Raw genomic sequence first — 18742 nt, 5'->3', positions numbered from 1 at the left:
TAATCCCAGCTACTTGGGAGGCTGAGGCAGGAGACTTGCTTGAACCTGGGAGGTGGAGGTTGCAGTGAGCCGAAATCGCACCATTGCACTCCAGTCTGGGTAACAGAGCAAATTTTCGTCTCAAAAAAAAAAAGGAAGAGAGAAAGAAAAGAAAAATAAATGACTATTTTAAAAATCTGAAAGTTTTTGTTTGTTTGGTTTTTGTTTTTTTTTTTCACTTGAGATAACCAGAACCTTGTTAAACCTGAGAGGCTGATTTTGTCTGGGATAAAAAGACTAGAAAGCATTAGACCAGGAAGGACTTCCTTTGAACCTGTCTGAAGACACATTTCAGTTCTGTTAACCAGAACTGTGCATTCTTCAACCAGAAGCACAACAGGAAATGGGGAGAAGAGAGGAAGGGAGCATGGATGGAGGGAAGAGACCTACCTGCCTTAGCCTGACTTCCCTAGAAAGCAGAGCCTGAGGCAAAGTATGTATGCTATTTCTAGATTGGGGAGTGCCTTCCTAAGGACAGAAGAGTGAGGGAAGAGGGGAGCAAGGCAGAAAAAGAGGGACAGCCGATAATGGGGTCTAACCGAGCTCGCTACTGCTGGATGTTCAGCTCAATCGATGATGCGATCTTGCAGGACCATCTTCTGACAGGCCATGTGAATGGCTGCATCTCATGACAGCCCTTCTGTGGGAAGACAGGGAGACAGTTTAGCCATTTGCTGCATTCGTCTATGGGTCAAAGGTTGGCACGGCAGATGGTGACGCCTCTTGCTTCTGGTTGGACACAGGTAGACACTATGTGGTCCGTGGATGTCTCACGACAGAGCTCAACAGAAAAGCCTCAGGCTGGAGGCGAGGCACTAGGCAGTTGCTCATGCATGCCTAGGATGGGAGGCAGTTTCAAGCTCCTGAGAAGTTGGTCACAGCCCGTGCAGAGTTGCTCAGCACAGCAACAGCTGGAATAGAAAAAGGGGCCAAAGACCTCAGAGATGTGAGACCCAGAGAATCTGAGGCATGGTACAAACCCCTACCTAGAGTTCTGTTGGAAACGCAGCCTTTTCTGTCTTTGAGTATGCTCAGTACTGGGGATTGGGCATCTGCTGATGTCCATGCGTAGTAGACTGCTTGCTGTTTCTCCAGTATTCTTTTTCCTCTTCTTAGTAATAGAGCCCCCAGTTTTTAACTGTGCGCGTGGCTTCACAGAATAAAGACTGACTATACATTTTCTAGCCTCCTTTGCCAATTGGTGTAACCATATGACCTAGTTCTGACTATCGAGATGCAAGTGGATCTGATGTTTGCAACTTCTGGTACATGTCCTTAAATGGAAGGGACATGCTCTTCTTTGTCCCTCTCTTTATTCAGGTACCTGGAATTCAGATGTAATGGTTGGCACTCCAGTGGCAACTGTGGAGCATGAGGTGACCTTGGGAATGGAAGCTGCATGTGATAAGGCAAAATTCACAAGGAGCCTGAGTCCCTGTCACTACAGAGTCACCAAACCATCCCTGAATTGCTTACTTCCAGACTTTTTACAGTGGAGAGACCTAAATTTTTGCTTTACTTAAGCCACTACTATTTTGGGTTTCCTATTCCTTTGGCTGAACTTTTGTCGTTGTTGTTGAGACAGAGCCTCTATCATCCAGGCTAGAGTGCAGCAAGTATAGTCACGACTCACTGCAGCATCAACCTCCTGGGCTCAGGTGATTCTCCCACCTCAGCCTACCAGGTAGCTGGGACCATAGGCACACACCACCACACCTGGCTAATTTTTTTGCATTTATTGTAGAGATGGGGTTTCACCATGCTGCCCAGGCTGGTCTCAAACTCCTGGGCTCAAGCAATCTTTTCACCTCAGCCTCCCAAAGTACTGGGATTACAGGCATGAGCCACCATGCCCAGCCCCTTTGACTGAACTTAATTCTAAATGATATAGCATTCAAAGCAGGGAGGATATAAACAGAAAAGCGGCGTAAGTATCCACTTTTAAGAATGACTAGGCTGGGCGCGGTGGCTCACGCCTGTAATCCCAGCATTTTGGGAGGCCGAGGCAGGCAGATCATGAGGTCAGGAGGTCAAGACCATCCTGGCTAACACGGTGAAACCCCGTCTCTACTAAAAATATGAAAAATCAGCCAGGCATGGTGGCAGGTGCCTGTAGTACCAGCTACTCAGGAGGCTGAGGCAGGAGAATGGCGTGAACCCGGGAGGCAGAGCTTGCAGTGAGCAGAGATCACGCCACTGCACTCCAGCCTGGGCGATAGAGCGAGACTCTGCCTCAAAAAAAAAAAAAGACTCTCCTTTGTCTGTGTCTCACTACTCCTACCTTCTCATAGTACCTTTGACTACCCTGATGATGGTTAACACAGGCGTACCTCACACATATTGTGAGTCCTGTGCCAGACCACTGCAATAAAGCAAAATCACAATAAAGTGAGTTGCCCATTTTTTGTGGCTTCCCAGCGCATATAAAAGCTATGTTTGAAGTATACTCTAGTCTGTGCAATAGCATTATGTCCATAAAAACAATGTACATACCTTAATTAAAATACTTTGTTGATAAAAAAAAAATGATAACAATCATCTGAACCTTCAGCAAGTAGTCATCTTTCTGCTGGTAGAGGATTCTTCTCAATGTTATGGCTGCTGACTGATCCGGGTGATGGTGGCTGAAGGTTGTGGTGACTGTGTCAATTACTTAAAATAAGAAAACAGTGAAGTTTGTGGCATCAGTTGACGCTTCCTTTCATGAAGATTTCTTTGTAGTATACAGTGCTGTTTGATAGCATTTTACCCACATTTTACCCTTCTGTCAACTAAGTTTTTGGAGTAAATACTTTGTTGTCATTTCAACAATGTTGACAGCGCCTTAAGAAACCACTGTCTTTGGTTATGCATAAGAAGCAACTCCTCATCCCTTCAAGTTTGATCATGAGATTGCAGCAATCCAGTCTCACTTACAGGCTTCTCTTCTAATTCCAGTTCTCTTGCTATTTCAGTGACTTCCTCCACTGTAGTCTTGAACCCCTCAAAGTCATCCAGGAGGACTGGAATCAACTTCTTCCAAACTCTGGTTAATGTTGACACTTTGACTTCCTCCCAGGAATCACAAGTGTTCTTGATGGCATCCAGAATGGTGAATCTTTTCCAGAAGGTTTTCAGTTTACTTTGTCTAGATCTGTCAGAGGAATCACTAAGCAGTCATAACCTTACAAAATGTACTTCTTAAATAATAAGACTTGAAAGTCAAAATTACTCCTTGATCCATGGGCTGCAGAATGACTATGTGTAAACTGGCAGGAAAACAACGTTCTTCTCCTTGTACATCTCCATCAGAGCCCTTGTGTGAACAGGTGGGCTGTCAATGAGCACCTAAGTAATGAGTAATATTTTGAAAGAAATGTTTATTTCTGAGTAATAGGTATTAACTTTTGGCTTAAAATATTCAGTAAACAAAATATGCTGTAAACAGATGTGCTATCATCCAGGCTTTGTGCTCAATTAACAAAACACAGGAAGAGTAAACTTAGCATAATTCTTAAGGGACCGAGGATTTTTAGAACGGTCAATGAGCACTTGCTTCACCTTGAAATCATCAGCTACATTAGCCCCTGAGAAGAGAGTCAGCCTGTCCCTTGAAGCTTTGAAGCTAGGCATTGACTTCTCCTCTCTAGCTATGAAAGTCCTAGATGGCTTCTTCTTCCAATAGAAGGCTGTTTTGAATATATTGAAAATCTATTGTTCAGAGTAGCCACCTCCATCGATGATCTTAGCTAGAGCATCTACATAACTTGCTGCAGCTTCTATATCAGCACTTGCAGTTTCACCTTGCGCTCTTATGTTATAGATACGGTGTCTTTCCTTAAACCTCATGAACCAACCTCTCCTAACTTCAGACTTTTCTTCTGCCGCTTCCTCACTGCTCTCAGCCTCCACAGAATTGAAGAGAGTTAAGGCCTTCCTCTGGATTAGGCTTTGGCTAAAGGGAATATCGTGGTTGGTTTGATCTTCCACCCAGACCACTCAAACTTTCTCCGTATCAACAATAAGGCTGTTTCTCTGTTTTATCATTCATGTGTTCACTGGAGTAACATTTTAAATTTCTCTCAAGAACTTTTTCTTTGCATTTACAGCTTGGCTAACTGTTTGGAGCAAGAGGCCTCACTTTCAGCCGAACTAGGTTTTTGGCCTGCCTTCCTTAATAAGCGGAATCTTTTCTAGCTTTCAAATTCAAGTGAGAGACACGCAACTCTTCCTTCCACTTAAACACTTAGAGGCCATTGTAGGGTTACTAATTGTTCTAATTTCAATATTATTGTGTCTTAGGGAATAGGGAGGCCCAAGGAAAGGGAGAGAGACGGGGTAACGGCCGACTGGCAGGGCAGTCTGAACACATACATTTATTGATTGAGTTTGCTGTCTTATGTGGGTGCAATTGGTGGCACCCCAAACCAATTACAATAGTAACATTAAAGATCACTGATCACAAATCATCATAACAGATATAATAATAATAATGTAAAATATTGCGAGAATTACCAAGATGTGACACAGAGTCATGAAGTGAGTGCTATTGTTGGAAAAATGGCCCTGATATACTTGCTTGACACAGGGTTGCCGCAAACCTTCAATGTGTAAAAAACACAGTACCTGCAGAGTGCAATAGAGCAAAGCACAATAAAATGAGACATGCCCATCATTGCTACTACTCTGAGGCAGGCATTATTAGGCACTGTACCTCTGGTATCTCATGGAATACTTCAAACGCTTCTATGAAGTAGGCATAATTACTACCGCTATGGGCGTTTTTCATAGCTGTTCATCCTGCTCCCTTCCTTGCTCCACTGCAGTCCATTCTCTACACAGTGGCCAGATGGATTCTCCCCCATACATCATCTCACCACACCCTTCTGCTTCGAATTGCCCCATGGCATTTTAGTTATATAACACCATCACCCCCAAACATAGTGGCTTAAAAAACAAAAATGATTTCTGCCTTTGTTGATGAGGAATTCAGGAAGGACTTGGTCTGGTAGTTCTCCCTGGGAGGTCCCTATCACAGTTGCAGTCATGAGCTGGCTAGGCCTGCCATCGTTTGAAGTCGTGATGGGGCTAGACAGCCTGCTCCTAAGATGGCCCAACCACACACCTGCCTGGGAAGCTAGGACTGGCTGGAGGCTGGAGTTCTCTGTTCTCTCCACACAGGCTTATCCAACAGAGCTGCTGAGTGTAGAGCATGGAGGTTGGCTTCCCCGTGGGAGCAATGCAAGGTGCCAAGATGGAAGTGGTATTGCCTTTTATACTCTAGTCTTGGAATTCACACCCCATCATGTCCACCATATTCTAGTGGTACAGGAATTTGCAAATATCTGCTTGGGTTTGAGGAGGGAGGACATAGACCCCGCCTCACTACGAAGTCATGTCAATCATCAGTTGTGGCACGGGGTACATATTGGGGTTTATGTTGGGGTCTGGGGAATATAAAGCCTGTGTCCAGAACCAAAGCACTGTCCTACCCCCACACAGAACATTCTCTCCCCAAAGCCCCTTTGGTTAGCATTGCCTTTTGCCATTTCAGCCTTGCTAAGGCATGAGAAATGTTGCCACATCCGTTGCATCTGCTACAGAGGCATGCTAGTAATTATCAGTGATAACAGAATGAAAAGAAAACAGTTGGTTTTGAGCTTCTAACATACGGTATCGTTGGCTCTTTCTGAGAAGAGAGATCCTGCTTGTGCCCAACGAATCCCTGAGGATCCCTACGTAGGACCCCCTCATCCCACTGCTTTGTCTCTCTACTACAGGGCAGGCTGTGTCCAGCCACTTCTGGGAAGTGGAGCATCTGATTGGTTACCCTGTGTCATAAAAGAGAGGGCATCTGAACTAATCTCTTTATGCAGAGTTTCACAGCACTTCCTCTGGGTCACACCCTCATAGCTCCATTCAGGCAAGGTATAGATTTGAGTAGAAATATCTGTCCTGGGCATTGAGGTCCCGCGGTGATGCAAATGCGAGCCCCAGCACAGACAGCATGGCTGTGTTTCTAGTGAGCTGGCAGATGGCTTTTAAAGCCAAGTTACAAATATGCCCAGGCACAGGGACAGCTGTGTGAGCAAAGGAACACTTTTGTGCCAAGGAGGGAGAGAAGACCAGCTCTAGGGAGAACCACAGGCTCTGCAGGCTCAGAAAGAGGCAGGTGTGATGAAAACCTCCCAGGAGCACCTCATCATTCCGTTCAGGCCTCCTGACTCATTAGGAGATTCTGGTGACACCCCGCCTCCCTGGCTTCAATCTCTCTAGCTGTAAGCCTGGGGATTGGAAGACTTGGCACAGTCTTTCCTCCCCAAGGGTGCTGTGCTGGTGATGTTGGCAGAGTGCATCACGCTCTTCTGATAAAAGGTGTATCCTGAGTACAAAGTATCATTGTCACTATATTCCACAATGTGGCTAAATATAGGTGTGCACCAATCTGCTGAAGAGCTGAGTGTCTCTTCAGCATTTGCCTGGGAGGAACAAGTGGCCCAGCGGCTGCAGAGGATGCAGCAGAAAACAGCTGGCATGCAGCAGCAGTGTACCTAAGACCAGAGCATGGGGAGAGGGAAAGGCCCTACATGCCCCCCTGGTGGGCAGCCCCAGCCCACTTGGTGACAGTGAGGCCTGAGTGCAGCAAGGCTGGAGTCATGCTGTGGAAGCCCACAATAGCAGAGCCTCTGCCAGGAATATAGCAAGGAGATCACAGATCACAGAGCACATTGCACCTGCCCCATGCAGTGGTGGAGCAAGACAGTCAAGGGTCTGGAGTTACGAGGGACCATTCGAGGTAAGAGGGAAGGAGTCCCCCTTGTTTTTGTTTTTTGTTTTTTGTTTTCCCACATAGTCCCAAAGGGTGCTGCGGTGTTCTGACACACTCCTTGTGTCAGAGCTGTTTTTCATTATGTCCAAGACAGAGCAGGCGTGAGAGCTGAGCATCCTCCCCTTGCTGTGCTCTGCTGGTCCCCAAGGCACCCTCCCCATGCACTGCTTCCTTCCACTTACCGCCCTCACATGGCACCACACCCTGAGCTCTGCTTGCTCCCTCTTCAGACTGGCAGGTGGTTATAGAGGTGTTTGGGGTGTCAGCTCTGAAATGCTAAAAATAAAGCCAGGCTTTCCATCCTGGGATGTCTCATTAGTGTGCTTACAAATGAGACCCCTGCAGTTTTTCAGCAATTGGCTAACAAGCTCTAATTTGAGCGTTTGGGCTGGACCTTGGCTCAGCGGGAGCAGACGCGGAGCAGATGCCTTCTTGGAGCTGCCTCTTTGGGGAAGCTGATCAGTTTCCACTCTATCTCAGCCTCCCAGAACAGGGAAGCTGCAGGAAGGTTGACAAAAGCACAGCAAAGCAGGGAGAGCCTCCTCAGTGGAGAGCAACGCCCAGGTGGGTGTGGGTGTGGAGAGCAGTGGGGCCCACCTGGGCAGGTGCAAGGGGGTGGGAGGAGGGGCTGAGAGTGCTCTCCAAGTTAAGGTCATGGTGTGGAGGAGAGGACTTGAAAACTTCCTGCAGCAGCTTCCTGGCCCGGTGAAATGTTCTCAGCAGCAAGCATGAAGCTCTGATTTGTAAAAAAATCAGTACGCCTTGCATGCCAACTATGCCTTCTCCAATCCTGCACTTGTGATGTCAGAGGTTGTCATTCTGGGCTATGGAGCAAACCTTTCAGGGTTGAGCCAGTCCTTCTAGGTCATGTGGAGTGGGCCAGCTTTAATGAACCTGTCTAAAAGGAAGGAAGAGAAAGAGCTCAGCTCCTTAGGGGAACGAGGTGGACCTTGGCAGCTGTCTCACTCCTCACCAGCTCTTCACCTCAGATCTTGTCCTGACTTCCTGGTCCACTAACGGCCTCCTGGATAGAAGAGTCAGGTAATGATCCCCACCTCCCAATACTCATTGCTCAGTTTCAACAATCATCAACAATTTGCCAATCTCATTTCATCTCTCCTCTGATCTTTTTCCTTTTCTGGAGCATTCAGATCCTTTCTGATTGGAAATAAGAGTCTTCCTCACCTTCATCACCACTATTAGCTTATAAACCTCTTTTAAGGACAGGGATTCACCTCAGCTCAATTATGGTTTGCTACACACATGGTACCCATCTTCTGTGTTGAGAGATGTTTGAATTATACAGTTTTTAGTGCATTAAGTGTTAGTATTTGGGATCCAGTTTGGCTCACTCTAGATGAGCTGTAGAGTCTTCATTTTTTCTCCTCTCCCTTTTTCCTTCTTGAGTTGAAAATTGTAGTTACCCAGCCTCCCCACGCCTCCCCCCGCACCCTATATTGCCACTTGTTTTACTTTCTTTTTTCTAACCACACCCTGAGGCATTTCACCAGCAGCTCTTTATTATCTAACCACAGTTCACCAGCCCAGGAGATGTTCTGAAAATTGACAATGATCATGATATACCCTGGATCCAGAATACTTCTGTATACGATGGGTGTGTATGAAGACAGACAGACCTGCCAGGGTCCATCAGGAAAGCTCTGTGTCTCCTTCACATGTGGAGGGACAGAATATTTTCTGGAGATGGAGAATGCTTCTGAGAGCCTCTAGCACAGGGGTCCCCAACCCCACAGCCTCGGGCAGGTCCCAGTCCCAGTCTGTGGCCTGTTAGGAACCAGTCCACACAACTGGAGGTGACCGGTGGGCAAGTGAGCATTACCACGTGAGCTCTGCCTCCTGTCGGATCAGCCGGTAGCATTACAGTCTCATAGAAGCACGAACACTATTGTGAATTGCACAAGTGAGAGCTCTAGGCTGGGTGCTTCTTATGAGAATCTAATGCCTGAGGATGAGGCAAAACAGTTTCATTCCAAAATCATCCCCCTCGCCCCCCATCTGTGGAAAAATTGTCTTCCATGAAACCCGTCCCTAATGCCAAAAAATTTGGAGACCACTGCTCTAGTAGGCCTGACTACTGGGCTTACTTTGTATATATGAAATTGATAATTATTCCTTGTTTCAGAAATTTAAAATGTTACATTTATATTGCTTTAATATTTCCAACATTGTACCAAAGGTCAGTCCTAGAATGCTTTGTTTTAGCTGTTTTTCTTTCCTTAGGCAGAGAACAAAGATCAGTGGCTTCCTCCTGAGCACACTGGGATGTGGCATTACATCGGGCTGCCGAGTGCCCTTACCTTCAGCTACCCAGACGCAGAGGCAGGTGGGTGGGGCCAGGGAGTTTGATGCTTCACCTCCTTAAGTGAGAACTGCATCATCCAAACAGTCAGCTCTCAGCCAGATGGCACCCCGAGGTTCTGTGAATTTCTCTCAGCACAACAAGCACATCTGCCAGTTGGGTTCCAACGCTTGTTTTCTCTTTTCTTCTCAGCACTAGACACCAGGGCTTTAATTACACAGCCAAACTCAGCCACAGAACACACTCCCCAGTCTCATCCTGGCTGGGCCCAGGACCTCCCCACCTCTTCAAAAGCCCCAAAATGGAACGATCGTGGCCGGTCATCAGGGCCGGCAGGTGCAAAGGTGCTAAGTGGGCTGAGCCGACCCTGTACTCCTCTTGGTTCTCTCTGTAATGATCCCCTCTTCATCACAGGCCCCCTTTGCCCTGATCCCGCCCTCCCACCTGCTGTCGGAGACCTCAGCGCTCCCTTGGCCTGGCCTTTCCACTGGGCTTCCTCGTGTCCTTAGTGCCCGGGTCCCCAGGAGAAGGCTTGGCCAGAGAGCTGCCTGGAAGCAACAGTTATTACACAGACAATTGACAGAAATCTGTGTGCTTGTGTGGCCACACTCCTTTGTCAATCCTGCCCAGATATCCTGCTTTCCTCATAACAGCCAACTTTTTTTGAGCGCTCACTATGTGCCAGGCACGTTACTGTATTAACTCATTTAATCCTACAACAACCTTATGAGGTAGGTGCTGCTGTTAATCACATTTTACAGATGAGAAAACTGAGGCACAGAGAGGTTCAGCCACTTGCCCCAAATCACCCAGCTAGTAATGAGCAGATGTGGGATTCATATCTAGGATTCAAGCCTGACTCAAGAGCCAAAAGGCTTTTAAAAGAAAACTTGAAACTACGTACAATTCCATATGACATGGAAAAACTTGAATAAAGTTCTTGGCTCAAAGGGTGACATTCCGATGCTTTCCTTTTCCCTTTTCATCTTCTCATTTCCACTTTCAAAAAAAAATATAGTTCTCACATAGTGACTGTGACAAGAGTAAATATGATAGTGGAGGTTCAGACAGTGTGAAAAACCAGCAGAGGAGATAATTTTAGGTGGCTTTGCTGTGTCCTCTTCACCTGACAGAGGCGGGCACCCTCAGGTCTGGTTTATGATCTTGGCCAAGCCTCAAAAAGGGAAGACCAAAACTCCTAGAAGCACCCCGTGGTTTTAGAGTTGTTAGGGAAATGCGGTATGCAAAGCCTCTGAAAGAAAAGGATCCAACCTTAGGGATGTGAGGATCTGCTAAAATTGTAAGGGACACGTGAATAAGAGGGAGATTGATCTGTGACGATGAGTTGGCAAAAAATGAAAATATGCACAAACTCCCCACCGTGGAGGAGGCCTCGTGTGTGGCAAAAGGCATTGTCTCTGCCCTTTGGATGTGTTGAAGGATGCTCTAGAATAGAGAAAGTCATTAAAAACTAAATCACAGAGGAGCATGTGACACAGGGCGTAGTGCAAAGGGAGTTTTGAGAGGGTATCAGGCAAATCAGCAAGGGGTAAGGGCAGAAGGATGAAGCTGTGGCTTTGAGAGAGGACTTGGAGCTGGGGAGAGCTCAGATGTCACCAGGCAAGACCTTAGCCCCAACCCATATGGTCGTTGCCTCCACTGTCCTTACAAGATGCTCCAGCCAGGGCCCATGTCCATGCTTCCTGGATCTCTCGCCTCTAGCTACAGTACCTGCCATGCAGCTGGTGCTCAATGTACTTTTGCTTTAAAAATCAGTGAATAAATGAATAAGCACAGCAATTGCATTTTTAACCATTAAGTCAGTCAGGTGTATGAAATTTGAAGAGCCACTTACATGTCTCGATTGAATTTCCCTTTGTCTTGCCAGTTTCTCCCTCTTCCTTTACTGCACCTTTCAGATCTCTCAGCGTAGCCTTCATTCATGGTGTCACTCACAGTGGGATATGTCAGGCTGCATCCACTGTGTTATGTGGTGTGTCACCAGCGCCTTGACTAGGACAGAGATAGCCATGAAAGAGTGGTTACCCTTGCTAATAAGCATTGTGCAATGTCTTCACTGCCTTCTCTTAGCTCTTTTGGTCTCCATCCTGAATCCTACTGATGTGATCTTTGGTGATGGCGCTGGGTGAAGTTGGTGCTGACAATAAGATGTGCACAGGCTCACCTCTAGCTCAGCCTCTACCTTACTCTGGAACCCCAAGCTCATCCTCCACTATACGATGGGGGTGGCAGGACTTGCCCTGGATCCCCGACAGGGTTCTCACCAGAGAGACAGTTGGGAAAGCTCATTGAAAAGTTACTGTTCTGGCTGGGTGCGGTGGCTCACGCCTGTAATGCCAGCACTTTGGGAGGTCGAGGTAGGCAGATCACCTGAGGTCAGGAGTTTGAGACCAGCCTGCCCAGTGTAGTGAAACCCCATCTCTACTAAAAATACAAAAATTTGCCAGGTGTGGTGGTGCATGCCTGTAATCCCAGCTACTCAGGAAGCTGAGGCAGGAGAATCACTTGAACCCAGGAGGTGGAGGTTGCAGTGAACTGAAATCGCACCACTGCCCTCCAGCATGGGCTACAAGAGCGAAACTCTGACACACACACACACACACACACACACACACACACACACACACACGAAAACAAAAGAAAAGTTACTGTTCTATTAAATGTACTCTCTCTAATGAATGAAATCTTCCTGCATATAATGATTTGAGCCTTCTCCATAACTCTTCACTCCATTTTACACCAATTTTTGTTTTAATGAGAAGAAAAAAAACCCTATGCACTATTTCCTCCCCTACCTTTTTCTAGTTAGGATTAAACAGAAGAAAAATGGTGGCACCATTCCCAGAGGTCTTCAGCATTTGAACTTTACACTAGAACACTCTCAGTCCAAAGCTAAAATTCATATGTAACTAATGTCCTTAAGCTAACAGCTGCTTGCACATTCGAAAAAGCTTTGTATTTCTGTCTTCATGTCACTGTTAACTCTCTATTTCTCTTTAGCTATTGATCAACCTCTGAGAAAATCTCCCGGCAACTCCTCCCCACATAAAACTATTCTAAATCCATGTGAAACCCTTAATTTAATCAACACATTACCATTTCCTAACAAAGGGTAAATGAGATCAACTAAATTTACACCAGGAAGAAAGGAAATTAATTTTACTCAATTATAAAAAGGAGAAGGCTTTACACAGGTAACAATTTAACAACTGTAGTAGTGGGGATTATGGAAAATTCTGAATCAGGATGCCAGGAGGTCACGCATCGCTGATAGGTTTCTAAATAACTCCCCAAATCCTGACAACAACAATTTAGTGAAGGCCCAAGAGCCGAGATAGTACTTAAGAAATGAAAAATGATGGGAGCCTAAAAAGAGGGAATTGCACAATAATCAGAATTAGATTTGACACTAATAAGTCACCTGTAAATAATCCACAGAGCTTGTCTTTTAGCTATTTCTAAGACTTGTGGACAATGCATTGTTTAAGCCATGTTCAGAAGACACCCAGCACCTTAGTTTCTAGAACCAGATTTTTTTCTGGGTAGAAGGGAGGGAATCCAAGATTTATGGCAGATTTACATTAAAATATAAACTAAGATGATTAAAACAAAATGGACCCTGGACAGTAATGCTAACTGGCACACTACTAAGATCAACAGATGTGGATTCATATAAGCTGTCTAGAGACCAGCTGGTAAAAATAGGGGGAATGGTTAGAAATTATAACCCAACCCAAGCTGGAAAATATGCCAACCATATTGTGTTATTCTGAGGCACAAATTATAATTCTACACCCCTCCTTCCGGCTGACTGGGAGCACTCAGCGATGAGGGAGGGAGAGGGTGCCCTTGGCTGGTGGTGGGTGCCTTGAGAAGTGCTGGAGAAGAGCTAGACCCTCACTTGGGAAATGTTTTCTTTTTTTTAGACAGGGTCTCACTCTGTCACCCAGGCTGGAGTGCAGTGACATGCTCACGGCTCACTGCAGCCTCAACTTGCCAGGCTCAAGTGATCCTCCCACCTCACCCTTTCAGGTAGTTGGGACTACAGGCTCGTACCACCACGCCCAGCTGATTTTTGTGTTTTTTGCAGAGATGGGGTTTCACCATGTTGCCCAGGCTGGTCCGGAACTCTGGGCACAAGCAATCTGCCCACCTCAGCCTTCCAAAATGCTGGGATTACAGATGTGAGCCACGGTGCTAGGCCTCACTTGGGAAATCTTAAGGAAAGAAATAAGGTAATAAGCTGAAAAGGGCCTTGAATTATGGCTCTGACTGTGTGCTGCCCCAGGGCATGTTCCACCTTGAACCTTCATCAAATCCTTTCCACAAGTGATTCCACCCGTGGGAAGCTCTGAACTTCTGTTAAAAGTGGGTAGTTGTGGCCCGGTGTGGTGGCTCATGCCCGTAATCCCAGCACTTTGGGAGGCCAAGGAGGGTGGATCACCTGAGGTCAGGAGTTCGAGATCAGCCTGGCCAACATGGAGGAACCCTGCCTCTACTAAAAATACAAAAATTAGCTGGGCATGTTGGTGCGTGCCTGTAGTCCCAGCAACTTGGGAGGCTGAGGCAGGAGAATCGCTTGAGCCCGGGAGGTGGAGGTTGCAGTGAGCCGAGATCTTGCGACATTGCACTCCAGCCTGGGCGACAGAGTAAGATTCCATCTCAAAAAAAAAAAAAAAAAAGTGAGTAGCTTTTTCCTTTCCTCATCATCCATGTCTCTTTTTGACACTCTTGAATCCCTGTAATGAATTCTCAAAAATGGTAAAGATCTCTTTAGCTTTTTATCTTCCCCTACTTTCACCAGGAGGTCACACATCATTACTGTCAGCAGATGGATCCCATCTGTACTACAGAGGTCAAAGATTTCAGTCAGTGAGTTACGAACACCATTGCTGAAAACAGCAGCCCATCAGGGAATCACGTAATGATCACAGCCAAAGGAAGCCCTGTCCTGGGAGTACCCTGCTGATGCCTCAGCTTCTTGCTTCTAAGCTCTTGGCCCCATTTGGTCTGAGGCAAAGAACCTTGAGATTGGTGCCATTTATTTGCATCAACGTGCGGAAGAGGCGGCAGAAGTGTTGGGAGACCTCTGAAGAACCATTAGTTGGGGTGAGACTAAGACCATGCTTTCTACTCTGGAAACTTGGTCTGCAACCAGTAAAGTAAGGTCTCCCAACAAATGGAATAATGTGCCGTGTGGCTATGATGGGTGCAGATAGATAATCAATGCTCAGCGCATTTTCCCGGGGAAAGGTTTCCAGGATGCCTTTTAAGGAAAGTAATGAGCTGTTTGTTCCCTGGTTGTAGGAGAAGAGGGTGTTTGTTGATCACACATCTTTTTAATTAGTTATAGACACAGATGGGGTTTTTTTTTTCACATTTTTCTGACATATACTTACTTATCTAATGAAAAGTGCCCAGCATAAAGATGCAGGAGACAGACTTCCTTAGCCACCAGAGGCATCTTCCCTACTTCTGTATTATTGGTTTAAAGTGACCTGCCCTGAAAGAGACCATCTCCAAAGCCCTGAAGATCCTCCATAGATCATTTCAGCCTAACAGGCCTGTTATTTTCATACAGATACAACACCAAGTGAGGTGCTGTAGGTGGGCCAAACACCATAGGTGTCAGGCAAGATGTGTGTTGGGTTGTGTTCATCCCATGCATATTGGGGCTTTGTGTAACAAAACGCTTCTCTCCTTCAGCAGCAAAGTAATTGTGCTTAGACAATCTGTTTGACCTTCTCTGAGCCCCAGCTTCCTTATCCATAAAAACACAACTGGACTGAATGCTCCCAAGTTCCTCCCTGCTCTAAGCTCGCAAGCTGAAGTTTGTACACACAAGCAGGACCTCCGTGGAGGAGCAAAAGTTTGCTCCATGCCCACCTGATAACCCTCCTCGGTGCTCTTGGCTTCAGAGTTTGTTTTGATCTCCTCTCTTGTCTGACTGGAACAGTTCGACTTTTGCTGCAAGCTCCAGCTCAAATACCATCTCCTCTCAGAGGCCTTTCCAGCTCTGTTCTTTTCCACATATGTGTGTTTGGGCAGACACACGTATGTGTCAGGGTCCCTCTACTTCTAAAGAATCTGAACAATCTGTCTAATTCTAATGGGGATCCTAGAGGACTTTACACCACCTCAATTTCAATGGAGTCATCACTGCACGGCTAGTGATGGGGTTCAGGACGTGCTATGCAAAATACGGCACCTTGGCATTTGAGAAAGCAGCAGACACAGAAAGGTCTCTCTGACCTTCTCCTACTCTACTCCCCTGAAGCACGCCATCCACGACTAAAGGAAGTAATAAGACCCTCTTGTGATTGTACCCTCCCTCCACACCTGCAGGAAGGGAATGTCCCTATCTGAAAACTCAGGGACACAGAGAAGAATCTGAGCAAACAGCTCTCCTCAATTAATAACCATTAGTAGGGTGGCTCATGCCTATAATCCCAGCACTTTGGGAGGCAGAGACGGTGGATCAGCTGAGGTCAGGAATTCGAGACCGCCTGGCTAACACTGCGAAACCCCATTTCTATTAAAAATACAAAAATTAGCTGGGTGCCATGACACGCACCTATAATCTGAGCTCCTTGGGAGGCTGAAGCAGGAGAATCACTTGAACCTAAGAGGTGGAGGTTGCAGAGAGCCAAGATCACACCACTGCACTCCAGCCTGGGTGACAGAGTAAGACTCTGTCTCAAAAAAAAAAAAAAAATTGTGACCATTAGGTCATGCCCCTTTGTCCAATTACATTTATCCATTGTTGTCCACTCTTCATCAAACCTAACATAAAAGACCTTCCTTCGGGGGTCTTCCTTGCTGAAGACTTCTGTGTCGCATAAAACTTACACTAAATCAATTTGTATGCTTTTTTCTTGTTGCACTGTGTCAAAGACACAGGGGCCTCAGCCATGAGCCTAGAAATGGGGGAGGAAAAGATGTTACCTTTTCTCCCCTGCACTGGTTCTTAACGTCAGTGAGAGAGTAGGGCAGAGTTGGCACATAGGCAGAGTAGCCTTTGAAAAGCCCTTCTCTGTCCCATGTATTATGATGCTTTAGGGAGTGTGTTGTATGAAAACTGCTCATACATCCAGAGTTACATCAGTTCCACAAGGTACTGGCACAAGAAGAGTCATGGAAGACTGACCTGGCCATGGCTTCTCATCTCCCAGCTCAGGATCTGCCACATCAACCCTCCCTTTCCTCTGGCTGTCAGGTGTGGAGTGAAATTCTCAGAAGCGGCTCTCCCTGTGCACCTCTCTGGCTGTGTCCAGGTTAGTGCTCTTCTGTAGCTGCCTCGTGGCCAGTCCCAAGCCTCAAGGCTGGGGCCTATTCATCTTTAGTGGCCAGCAGAGAACGGATTTTTTCTAGAAGCACAGGTAAATGACTGTCCCACAGACAGACCTTTTGCTATTTATGAAAACCATCTTCCTGCACAGAGAGAGAAATCATGTGACAGAGCCTTGTAACAAGCCATCTCTTGTCAATATGAGGAGGGACCGGGGTCCCAGAGCGGGTGTTGACCAGCCTCATTTTAGAATCTCTCCCATTGTGTTTGACAGGGTGGAAGGTTGTGCTTAGCCATGAGTCTTATATCTCCCACCGCCAGTGCAGGCCAGCGCGTTTCAGAGACCAGGCATGGGTTTCTTTTTATATTAAACCGCCCATTTTATTACTAAATGGCAGAGACTCAAAGGTGTACTCTGGATAGGTCATTCTAGAGAGAGGACCAAGGACATTTGTAAGAGCACTCTGTGTCCTCTGTGGCAGCGAGCAGCCACTGTGAGCCCACCCCGAAGCCGGGGACAGGATTCCAGAGGGAGGAGGGATTTCATGGAGACTGTTTTTGGGCATCTGTTCTTGGCGGGGTGGCTCAGCTCTTGCTTTCTATTTGCTGTGGCCCAGGAACCCTGAATGTGCCTGGGTGACACACCTTCCTCATCCCTCCCACGTCCTCGTCCTCAAAGCATTTAGCTCCAGCCTGGGAACAGCTGGGAAGGGATTCCTCTACATTTCTATATTCAGGAGCACTGTGTTTACTCTATGGAGACTTACTAATCCAGCTTGTAAATAAATTACTCCAAATTGATCTGTCAGTGCAGGAAGTGAAAGGAAGTGTCTGGAGCGCCTCTCCCGCTCAAGCCACAGCCGCGGGCAGCTCCGGGCGGGGAGAGGACAGCAAGCCACATTCTCCCGTGTGGGGCCAGCTTCTCCTACCTCCTCCCACCTCCTTCCACCACCACCGACGTGAAGGGGGAGACCTGACACCCCGACATCTAGATTTGGGGGAGGGAAAAGGAAGACATACTCACTTGTTTTTAGTCCAGATGCAACTTGCCATGAGTGAAAAGTGATATTGCCATCCAAGAGGCACCTTCCTGGATGTTTCCATATATTGGCCACGGAACTCCAAGCCCCACCAGCAGAGGAATGAATGCCCTGGAGGCGGCTGCTCAGGGACAGTGGCCTTCATAGTCTCACCTCGCCATGCCCTGCAGGAGGAGGGCTCCGAGGAAAACCCCACAGGCAGGAAGGGGTAAATAGAGGGACTGTGGCACACAGAGATTCCCGGAGGCTCTAAAGACTGTTTTGAGAGCTAAGGGAAGTCGGAAGCTAGGAGTAAATTATGGGTGTTATTTTCAGTTGCTGGGTTAAATTATTAGTGTTCTCGGGTTGGTTGTTATCCCGGGCACTGAAGTTATAGCTTTGGTCTTGCCAAGATCTGTGTCTCTGCCCAGCCAACCAGGTCCAGGGGAAGGGAGTGTGGTGCTCTGCAGTGCCCAGGACTCTGGAGACCCCATAGGTTCCATTGAAGCCCTGAGCAGCTGGGTTCTCCCCGTGCTGATGCAGTGGGGACTGGCACCTGGCATGTGTCTGCCCCACCTTGCTCTGCCATCCTCATGATTCATAGTTTATGACACGGAAAATAGGGGTGCTTGCAACTCGAGATGAACCTATTTCAGTGTATCCTGACCCTAGAGAAAGGCTCCAACTCTTACGGAAAATGAGACCCTGAATTCCCTCTTTTCCTTAACCACTTTGTCCTTATGTCCTAAAGGGGCCAGATCTGGGTTCCTGGGAGGAGTCTCTGTATCTCTGTTTCTCTCTCTCTCTCTTTCTCTCTCTCTCTCTCTGTCTCTCTCTGTGTTTTTGTGTCTGTTTCCCTCTGTTTCTTTTTTTTCTGTCTCTGTTACCCTCTTTCTCCATTTCTCTCTTTCTCTGTCTCTCCGTCTCTTTCTGTTTCTCTCGTTTTCTGTCTGTCTCTCTCTCTGTCTCCCATCTCTGTACCTCCTGCATGGAGGTACCTCACTTTCCTCCTCCTGCAATCCAGTCTCAGGCATATTTCTCTTTTTGGTTACTCTTAATAACTTACTCAGCAACTGAAAATAACACCCACGATTTACTCCAAGCTTCCAGGCTTCTTTAGCTCCCAAGCAGAGGCCAGAGCCTTTGGGAACCCATGCCCTGCAACCCTGTGGGATCTCACAGTCTCAGGCTCTCCGTCCTGGGAGGTGGCCATTTGGCCTGTGGTATATGTAGGTCTTTCTTTCTCT

Source organism: Nomascus leucogenys, chromosome 9 (genome assembly GCF_006542625.1).
Source record: "Nomascus leucogenys isolate Asia chromosome 9, Asia_NLE_v1, whole genome shotgun sequence".
Taxonomy (NCBI): Eukaryota; Metazoa; Chordata; class Mammalia; order Primates; family Hylobatidae; genus Nomascus; species Nomascus leucogenys.
The sequence above is the reverse complement of the archived record's forward strand: the minus strand, read 5'-3'. Positions refer to the sequence as shown.